Here is a 9,220-nt window from a genome sequence, read left to right on the forward strand (position 1 = left end):
TGCTACTGGCCATTGCAGAACATGATTGTGATGTGTGTGTTGCTGCTTAGTCACAATAAATAAGTAGTGGTCTGATGCAGAGTGTGAGCATTTGAGATCTCCCCCCTCATATTTTTTATCTGTTTGCATTAGGATGTTTTCATGAAAGCATCAAAATCTTGCACATCTGTTTCTGTGTTTCTAGTTGTGTCATCATAGAAAATGTGTTTCAGTTTAAACGTTTCAATCTATAGGCCCTGGTTGCCTCAGTGCTCCACTGGTGCGTTCCCCTTCTTTCTGTTTCTGATGAGGCTGCTGAGATGGTATTAGCAGGACGTGGCCAGGAGGCACAATTCCATTTGTCTGCAGGATCACTTTATCATGGTGCTTTCAGAAGCTCATAAAAATGTATATAGATAAAGTCACCAAGCTTCAAATCTGTTTCAAACTTCTAACTTTAAAGTGAGAAATACTGTTGCCTAATCAAAATATTTATGGGAATTGTTCATGCTTAGTGATTCCATGTATTTGCATATCCCCATTAGGTGTTTTAAGATAACTTTAACAATTTTCAAATAACTATTTTTGTCAATTTGTCAACTATTTTCCTATCTCCTATCTTTTAACAGTAGCAGTTTCTTCTTGAGTCATGGTTGACAAACTAACCCTTCCATGCTTTTTCTTGCTGGAATCCTATTACACTATTCTCACGCTCAGGATCTCAACGCAGCTGTGTGTGTGTGTGTGCATTGGTTAAGTGGATGTTGGATCTGCTCTCAAGACCAGACAGACTCACCATCCCTACTGCGACCTCTTCAGCTGCCTTTGCAGCCTGCTTTCACCCGGGCCTCCAGAGAGGCAGCGCAAGTTCCTGGTGCACACTTTGGAGATCTTGTCCGGGTGAATGAAGTATAGGTGAGGCTCAGGGTATTACCATCCAGGGCACCGAGAAAGAATCCCAAATCCTGCTTTTCCTAAGCATCCTGAGGAGACTTTGATCTGGGCTGCTCACAGGAGGGAGGAGGCCAGCAATGCAAATGGGAAGTGGTGGCTCTCAGCCATGCACATACTTACCCCCACTCCCGGCCTGTGGCTCACTCAGACACAGCCTAAGGCCTTGTCACCAGCTCCCTTTACATCCTAAATGGCCGCTTTAAGCAGCTATTTCCAAAGTGATTATGATCCTCAAAAATTCGTTTTTATTTATGCCAATTTTAAATTTTGTAGTCTAATCATCTCTCTAACACCCCTTTCTCCCTCATCAAATAGTGCCTATGTGTCCAAACCCCGTTCCAGTGATAATAGAGATTTGCCATGTCTCTGCTGTCTCTGCCAGTATCTGATTTAATGCAAAATAAAGTTAAAACTTTTTTCTTCATGTTTGTGAGTGGTTTTCCTGTGTTAATGGACAGCATTTCAGCTGATATTCACTAAGCACATTTCGTACCCTTACTGAGTTAAAGCAGACTTCAGTCTCCGTTCCTGCCATGTTGGCCAGTCCATTGCAAACCATAGGTTTGGAGCTGGGATTTGGCTTTGGCATAACAAGTAAATCACTGAACTGCTATGTGCTCCTCTTACCATATCTGCCCTGCTTCATGTGTACCTTTAGTGACATTCTGCTTAAATTTTTTCACCTCCCTTTAACCTTCCTCTGAGTCATGTATTTATTTTTCTAAGTAACATCCACCTTAAAAACATTCACGTCTGATAAGAGAATTCCTGAGCCTTAAGGACACATAATAAGACTCAAGTAATTTCCACCATCCAGACATTACAGCTAGAATGTTGTGATTTATTGAGATGGACTGAAATTGATTTCCCAAATGTAGTTTAATTTAAAATTCATTGGGTATTTATAAAAATGTATGACAGATACAAAATACATTGTCAAGAAGCAAGCAAATGTAATAAATTCCTTTAAGGAATAAGTAACCTCTTCTGATGTGTGAAACCAAGAAAGGAAAGCAAGCTTTAAACACACACAAGAGTCATCTTTTGCTCTTGCTGGTGTGAACGCTTTTACTTGTTTGCAGCTCCTCAGTTAGGAGTGGTGCTCATGTATGTCCCCATGCTTGCAGGGTAATGCAGGGTATGATGTCATCCTGGCAGCCACAGTGCTTTGCATGTGAGGTCTCTGCTCTGGTTTTACTCTGCCTGCACCCGCACTGCTTGCACCAGGAACTGGCTTGAGGTCCAGCTGCTCCTATATGACATTTCTCCTCCTGTAGAGCCAGCCTGCTTCCCTGAAGCACAAGGCAATATTGGTGATCAGGAAATTTGTTCTGTTGCTTTTACAACAGTACAGTCATGTCCTGTGTAGATGTTGGCAGATGGGTCTGTAGATTAACTACATGGAATTAATTGCACATCCAAGGCAAAGAAAAGAGATGACATCAGGGAAGTGATAATAAATCACAAATTTACATATGTTAATATGAGCAGTTTGGTGCTTTCTAGTTCATCCTAGATGATAAATAGAAAACATTTTTTCCAAAACAGTAGGAGCATTTTAAAACAGTGCAAAAGAAGGTGAATCTTTGAAAGCGTATCTAAAAGCTCAATACATGTATGCACCAGTATTTGCCTCTCTGGGGAACATTTGCATCTTTACCTTCATGCAACATCTGCAGTGGGAATTCATTGTCTTGCCATGTTTATTGATACAGAAAAAAATCACTTCAATTTATCTATAAACAGATTCAGGGCTCAAAGAGAAATTCTGCATGTAACCCTGAAAATAACAGGATTTTCTCCAGTGCCTGTGAAGCTTTTGGGCTGCAGTTCAGTTCAAGATGAAGACTTGTACATGTTGGTGTCTACATATGAACTAAGGATTTTAATTCCCAGTCGGGCTGGGTGTGGGGACTGGGGGAACTTGTCTAAGGACTGTAATGCCCTTCTGGAGCAGCAGCTGGAGACAGCACCTTTGGTGCCCAGAGGCATCCTTGGAGGCTGACTGGCATGAGGGAGAGTCTGAGAAGAACCGCTGCTTGTGGCCCTGGGTGTCTGTCCCCAACCCAGATACCTCAGGGGTGACAGATGCCTTACTTATCCTTAGGCAATTGAATCCTGCACTTAGCCTGGGGGGGGATACTTGTGTTTGGGTGTCTGACTGCATACTGGATCCCATCCCTACTCATTTTGTCAGACTTCAACTGGGTCCAAACAGAGAAGTATTTTGCAAATACACATTTTTCAAAAATGGTGTGAAAATTTGTGATGATTCCTAAGCTTTCAAATAATATTCGGATTTAAAAGTAAAACAAAAATTGTAAAGTGTACATGACGTTATGAATCACTAGAAATTTTTCCAAGACATTCCATACTTTCCTTCTTAAGAATAAAGAAAACAGAAAATACTAGCTGTAATACTTATTTGAGTGATAATTATCGTTGTCAAAGTTGATGCCATGCTTATTCCGTCCTGCTTCCTCCCATTTGATTTCCCTTTACTTCTTCATAATTGCTTTGCCAGAAAAATGCAGTCAAACCTATCTTCACGGGTAAAATGGTTAAACAGAATGGAAGTATTTGGGCCCAGGGCTTTGAAGGCCTGTTAACAACGTTAAGTACATGGAAATACTTAATGCCTTTTTAAGATAGGTGTTGGGTTTTTTTGTTGTTGTTGTTGTTGTGGGTTTTTGGGTTGGGTTTTTTTTTATTATTATTATTATTTCTCATTTTTAAAGAGCTTGAAATGGACATGAACATTTAACAAACAGTTGTTTAGGTGTCTGCTGTTGATTTTAATTGAAAGGTATGAGACTCTAAGGTTCCTTTTCATTATTAACTATTTGACTTGTTCTCCTTGTGCTGCTGGTGAGCTTCTGAGTTCCAACTCTAACACAAATATTGTTACGAAAAGTAATCAGACAGGTCCTGTTTCTGCCAATCTTTCATAGAAAACAGCTAAAAATGCATTGGAAGTGTCAAGAAGTAGAATTAAATGCAACAGAATTATATAAATTGAATCTTCAGCACTGCTTCTTGTAAAAACAAGTGTACAGCGTAAAATATTTTTAAATTTCAGACTCAGGAGTTATCCCTTATGACTACGAATCCAAAGTATACTGGTGAAAACACCTTTGTCAATATTTTCTTCACCTGCTTCACTGAGTCCTGCTCTAGGAGCATACCACATGATGAATATCTGATTTGGTTATGCTTAGATTTGAGCCGACTTTTGAGTCTAGACAGCAGAAGGAGATTTCTTAGTGATGTTGGAGTTAACAAAGAAAGGGATGTTACTCAAATTAATTCATAATTCAAGGACAATGTTACACTTATCAAACAGAAGGAAAGACAAGTTCTCTCCTCTGCAGAAACCTTCATATTGTGGATTTGGCTGCCAGATGACAGAGTGCTCAGAATGTCTTGCATTTTCGCTTTCCCTAAATCCTATATTCCTCTGCCTTTGCTCCCCATGAGCCTGGAGAGTCATGGTCCCACGTCCTTCCCAGAATACAAAGCACCCTCAGTGCATGACCCCTCTCCTTGGCCAAATGCTGAGTCCTTTTCTTCTACTCTAAGAGCTTGTTCTGCATGACAGTGCTTCTGTCTTTAACACGTCTTTTGTGTAGCAGGTTCTGCCCTAAGATTTGCTATGGATCTCCCATCGAGGTCAATGGATGTGGGAAGTATGTCTGCATAGCTCAACCCTGCTTTACTGTAATTGCAAAGAAAGGCGAAGTGCTCAGATGTGATAAATGTGACATTCTTCACTCTGGATGCTGGCTATCACAGCTACTGTAGCTCGCTGGCTTCTCAGAGAGACTGAGGGCACAGCTTGCTTTTCCCCCCAGCTCTCATCCCTCCTGCTCTCATCCTTCCATTGGAGCATCTGTACAGTCACACAGAGAGTGACTTTGTCACAGATGTCTTTATTCTGCCCTCCTCATCACAAGGGAACAGGTCAAAACAGATGCACTGATTTGGACTTAAATGGATTTAGGCCGGAGAGTTTGCTTCAACCAACCTGGAGATTCAGCTTCAGCTTATTTCAGCGGCGAATGCCTATGTCCAAGGACTTCGGTGGGAGCTGTGTCTGCAAATAGATCTGAACCTGCAAATACTCAAACTGGCAAAAGCAACGGGACTTGATTTGATGCCTAACGCAGCCTGTAATTCCATTAAAGAAGCAGAAGAAGTACATGCTTGTCTATTTGTTTTGCTGCTACATACCTTTTTTAGTTAGTTTTATAGCTGCAGAATTGATGGTGTGTTGTTCCCCTGGATTTTATCTGGTGTCCTTCTCCATTGCACTGAGTTCGGACTTGTACTCTTTAATACATTTTCATAACTTTAATGAACTTTGAAAATAAGCTTCTTGTTACTAAATATCTCAGATTTTGCTCAGTATCTCAATTGCGAATCAGCTCTTTGCAATACTTCTGCAAGTGGAAAAAACCCAAACCTGTAAAAAAATTGGATTTGGGGGAATTCTTGCTGCCACTGCACCACATGGTACAATGCCACTATTTCTGCCTTCAGATGTAAATGCCTGTGCAAATGCTGCTTTTCAATTAAACTGTAGTACAATTCGTTGAAGTTTAGCCAAAGAAAGCCTGTGAATTGAAACACTTAAACGATACATTAGGATTTAGTTACAGACTTTGCATTTGCTTTCTCAACCAAATGTAAAACAATTGTTTAGTGGCCCATAGGAGAGAAGATTTTACTTGGGTTTTGTTTGAGCGTCAGTGTTAACGATCAGTGCTCAAGCGTTTTAGATTTCAATCTTAAATTAGCAATTTAAAGACAACAAAGAATGATTTTCATGCTTGTCAGTTCTGATTAATCTAACATTAACCCCTAGAGAACAGTATATTGCTCCAGTACTTTATTTCGACTTGCAAGAGACCAGTCCTGCGAAACAATGAAAGATTGTTTTGGGCTTTTAAATTTTTTTAAAACTTGAAATGTAAAGATGACACTATTGCTGTTATCACGGTTTTTTTTTTAATTGCAGGTCTTATGGTTGTTATCTTCTAAGACATGTAAAGACGAGAGATTTCCTAAATCACACCTCTACCAAGTTAATATTATTTCATTGCTTCGTACAGATCCCGGCGCTGATTTTGCTGCTCTCATGTGGATCCCAAACAGCCTCAGCTTGCTATCTGCTGATCTGAGCTTTCGAGGACAAAAACTTCTGGCAGCATGCACAGGAAATTTATATGTCTCTCCCCTGCTGACAAAATTATGGAGAGGAAACAAAACCAGAATGCAAAAGTGGCACATAAAATAAGGGCAGTTTTGCTGTAAAAGCAGTTGCTTTTTGATAACTACCTGTAAACCCAAAATTTGTTGTCATTTTCCTGCTTATAGAACAGCAATTTAAATGGTTGCTTTTAGTTATCCACAATTCAGAGATGGTGAGACAAGCATATGAAGAGGATGATGGAGATAAGGGGAGACTAGGAAATAAAAATTTGCCATTGGGTTGGATTAAGGTGTTTATGGGGGCCCTCTGGTACCCCTGGTCCCTTCCCACAGTAGCGTCAGACAAAAACCCTTCCCATATGAGACAGCAAGAGATCTGCCATTGACACAGTCCCCCAAAAAACAGTCCCCCCAAATAAATCAATGGAAACCCGGTGACATGTTTGCAGTGTGATCAGTCAATTCTCTGCCAGACATTGCTCCTCATGCATGTCTAAACGAGGGCTTTGGGACAGGAAAAAAACAGTTGCAGTAGAAGAAAGAAAAAAAAAAAAGGAAAAAAAAACCCCAAAACAACAGCAACAACAACAACAAAGCAAGCCCAGGAAAGTTTCAGCTTCCTAGTTGCAACAATTAAACAGTTTTGTATAAAAATTTCACCAGACTTCCAGATAATTCAAATGTGTCATGGCTGAGATAACTCTTACCTAGAACCCCTCTGTGGGAGAAATAAAGACCATAAAACCTTACAGAGGCATACAAAACCCCCCCCAGAAAACGTGTTTCTTCCACCTCAGCTTTTTATATCTACTTGTGCATTTCCAGGGGCTTAGACCGCATTTTGGTTTTTTTCCCTTCTGTTACTGCTGAAACATTGGGGGCAGAGAGCCAACAGCTGCCTCACATGAGCCCATCACACAGCAAAGAATGCAGCATGCACTCTCTGTGCTTGCAATATTTCCCTTGACTCCAATGGGAGCTTGAGGATATGCAAGAACTACAGATCTGGTCTTGAAGGATGACTTTTGCTTCATATATTTATTTTCCCTTAGTATTTGTGTATTTGGAAACATTCACAGGTTTGGATGGAAGATTGGTGCATGCCGATGTACATGCTTGTCTCCCATAAGATGACAGACTGACAGCAGCATCCTGCTCCTTTAGGCATGGTAAAAATGCACAGCAAGAGGAAGTTCCTAGAGTGAAGAGACTGCATTCAAATGGATTGTATAGACACAGGATAGGAGAGGAAGTGTTTCATAATCATTTACTATATTTTTCATGCTTCTTGGGCTGCTTCATCTGCATGGGGTTAAGTACCAGTAAGTTCTTCTGGCTGGCTTGTCAAACCTTGAGGTGTCATTCAGAAAGCCCTTACATAAAGAAGAAAGAAATATAATGAACATCTGGAAACATGGCAGAAAATTATTGATGTTTTCTCAGAGGGTGGAGTTTCCCTCCCCAGATGTCAGGGAGGGGCCAGGAAAACAGAGCGAAGCTCCATGGAAGGAGCTCAGAAATCAGCCTCTTTGCTCACCCAAGCCTTGTCTGGGAACAAGAGGAGGGAAGGGGAAGAGTGGTCAGATCCAGTATCAGGGGTGCTCCCTCAGCCCCTAGGGTAGCCCCTGGCTGTAATACCTGCCCCCACTGGTCTGTACATAAAGGCACACTTCTTCCTTCCTGTAACAATTTTTTTTTTAATGCCTGATGCTATTTTAATAATAATGGCAATAGAATAGTGCACATTTATGTTTTTCTTTTTGTAAACTTTTTGGAGGCTTCTTTTTCCTCAACTTTTTGTTGCTTACAGAGAAAAATGTAAAAACAGAGCATTGACTTTTGAGCCTAACCTAGGACTATGACAACTTCTAGTTATCCAATGCTGGCATTTAGCACAGTTTACTCCACAGTCACCCAGTGCTGTTGCGACAAAGTTTCATAAAAGCTGCAACTGCGATTACAAAACAGACATGACACTCTAGTTTACGTAGAGGAGGAGATGATGTAATTTTTGTGGTTCTACTGCCAGATTAATCAGGAACCAGGACTGACTGCAGACTTAGTTGTGCTCTTTGTAGGCAGTGAGAAGTTCAAGCTGTCTCTTTAAGAAACTACAGTAGAAAACCCAGTTCTGAAAAAAATTTCACCTAATATGGGCAAAACTACCTCCTTAGTGTACTAGAGCCTGAAGCAATTCAAGGAAATGTCTTTCCTGTTTGTTTACTTCAAACCTTCAACAACCTTGTGGACTTTCTTAATGTATACTTTCTCTGGCTGTTTGGAGTTTTTTTGTGCCCCAACACACAAGTGAGCCTTTTATGAAATAAAGGTGAAAAAATAATGCGATAAAATGGGAGAACAAGATTGTGAAATCACTGCTTGTTGCAAAGGGCATTTGGCAGGCATGACTTCAGAAACCACTTTGATTTTTTAAAGGCGACCAGATTTCAAGGCCGTCTTTCTGACTTCCTAGGCTTTTCACCACAATTAATCTTTTTGGTAGGTCTCTCCCCTGGAGGCATACACTGACCTGAGAATACAGCACTGAACTGAGTCCTCCTATACACCTCATGAACCCTATTTCAGACATCTTTTTGTGTTGGAGAGTGCTTGTTCTCCAGACTCATGGGTAGAATGCTCACCACTGACACAGAACTGTTATTTTGCCACTAAGTCCAGCAGGGGCTGGGGCCTCGCAGTCACGGATGCTGCTGCAGCAGGATGAAACGATGGTCCCTCCACTGAGGCACTTAGAGCAAATCAGAAGCAAGGGAAATAAACATCAGTACACACAGGGAAGTAGGAAGATGGAGAAAATAACACTGCTCTTGCATCTCAGCTAGGCTCATACATCCTTGGGTATGTCAGCAGCAACCTCTTGCAAGTAGCAGCAGAAAGGAAGTTGTAGATAGTGCTCACCACAATGCCACAGGCATGTCCTGCTCTAATTATAGATCCTGTGGTGACTTGGGCATGATACAAGGTCTCCAGACTACTGCTGTGCAGCAAATTGCAATGTCCAGGCCTCAAATGGTGTGGTCACTGGTGATAAGAACTGGGGCTTTCCAGTGGTAAC

The 9,220-nt window shown here is 41.1% G+C and overlaps 1 long non-coding RNA gene across 1 annotated transcript in view; it reads left to right on the top strand.

Annotated features, from left to right (window-relative positions):
• Positions 1–6,579, top strand: part of LOC136361414 (uncharacterized) — a 29,431-nt gene extending 22,852 nt beyond the window's left edge. Inside the window, exon 4 of the long non-coding RNA XR_010743633.1 lies at positions 6,045–6,579. This is a non-coding gene — a long non-coding RNA (uncharacterized lncRNA). The remainder of the gene's footprint in view (positions 1–6,044) is intronic.
• The last annotated feature ends 2,641 nt before the right edge of the window (positions 6,580–9,220 follow it).

Source organism: Sylvia atricapilla, chromosome 5 (assembly GCF_009819655.1).
Source record: "Sylvia atricapilla isolate bSylAtr1 chromosome 5, bSylAtr1.pri, whole genome shotgun sequence".
NCBI classification, from domain to species: domain Eukaryota; kingdom Metazoa; phylum Chordata; class Aves; order Passeriformes; family Sylviidae; genus Sylvia; species Sylvia atricapilla.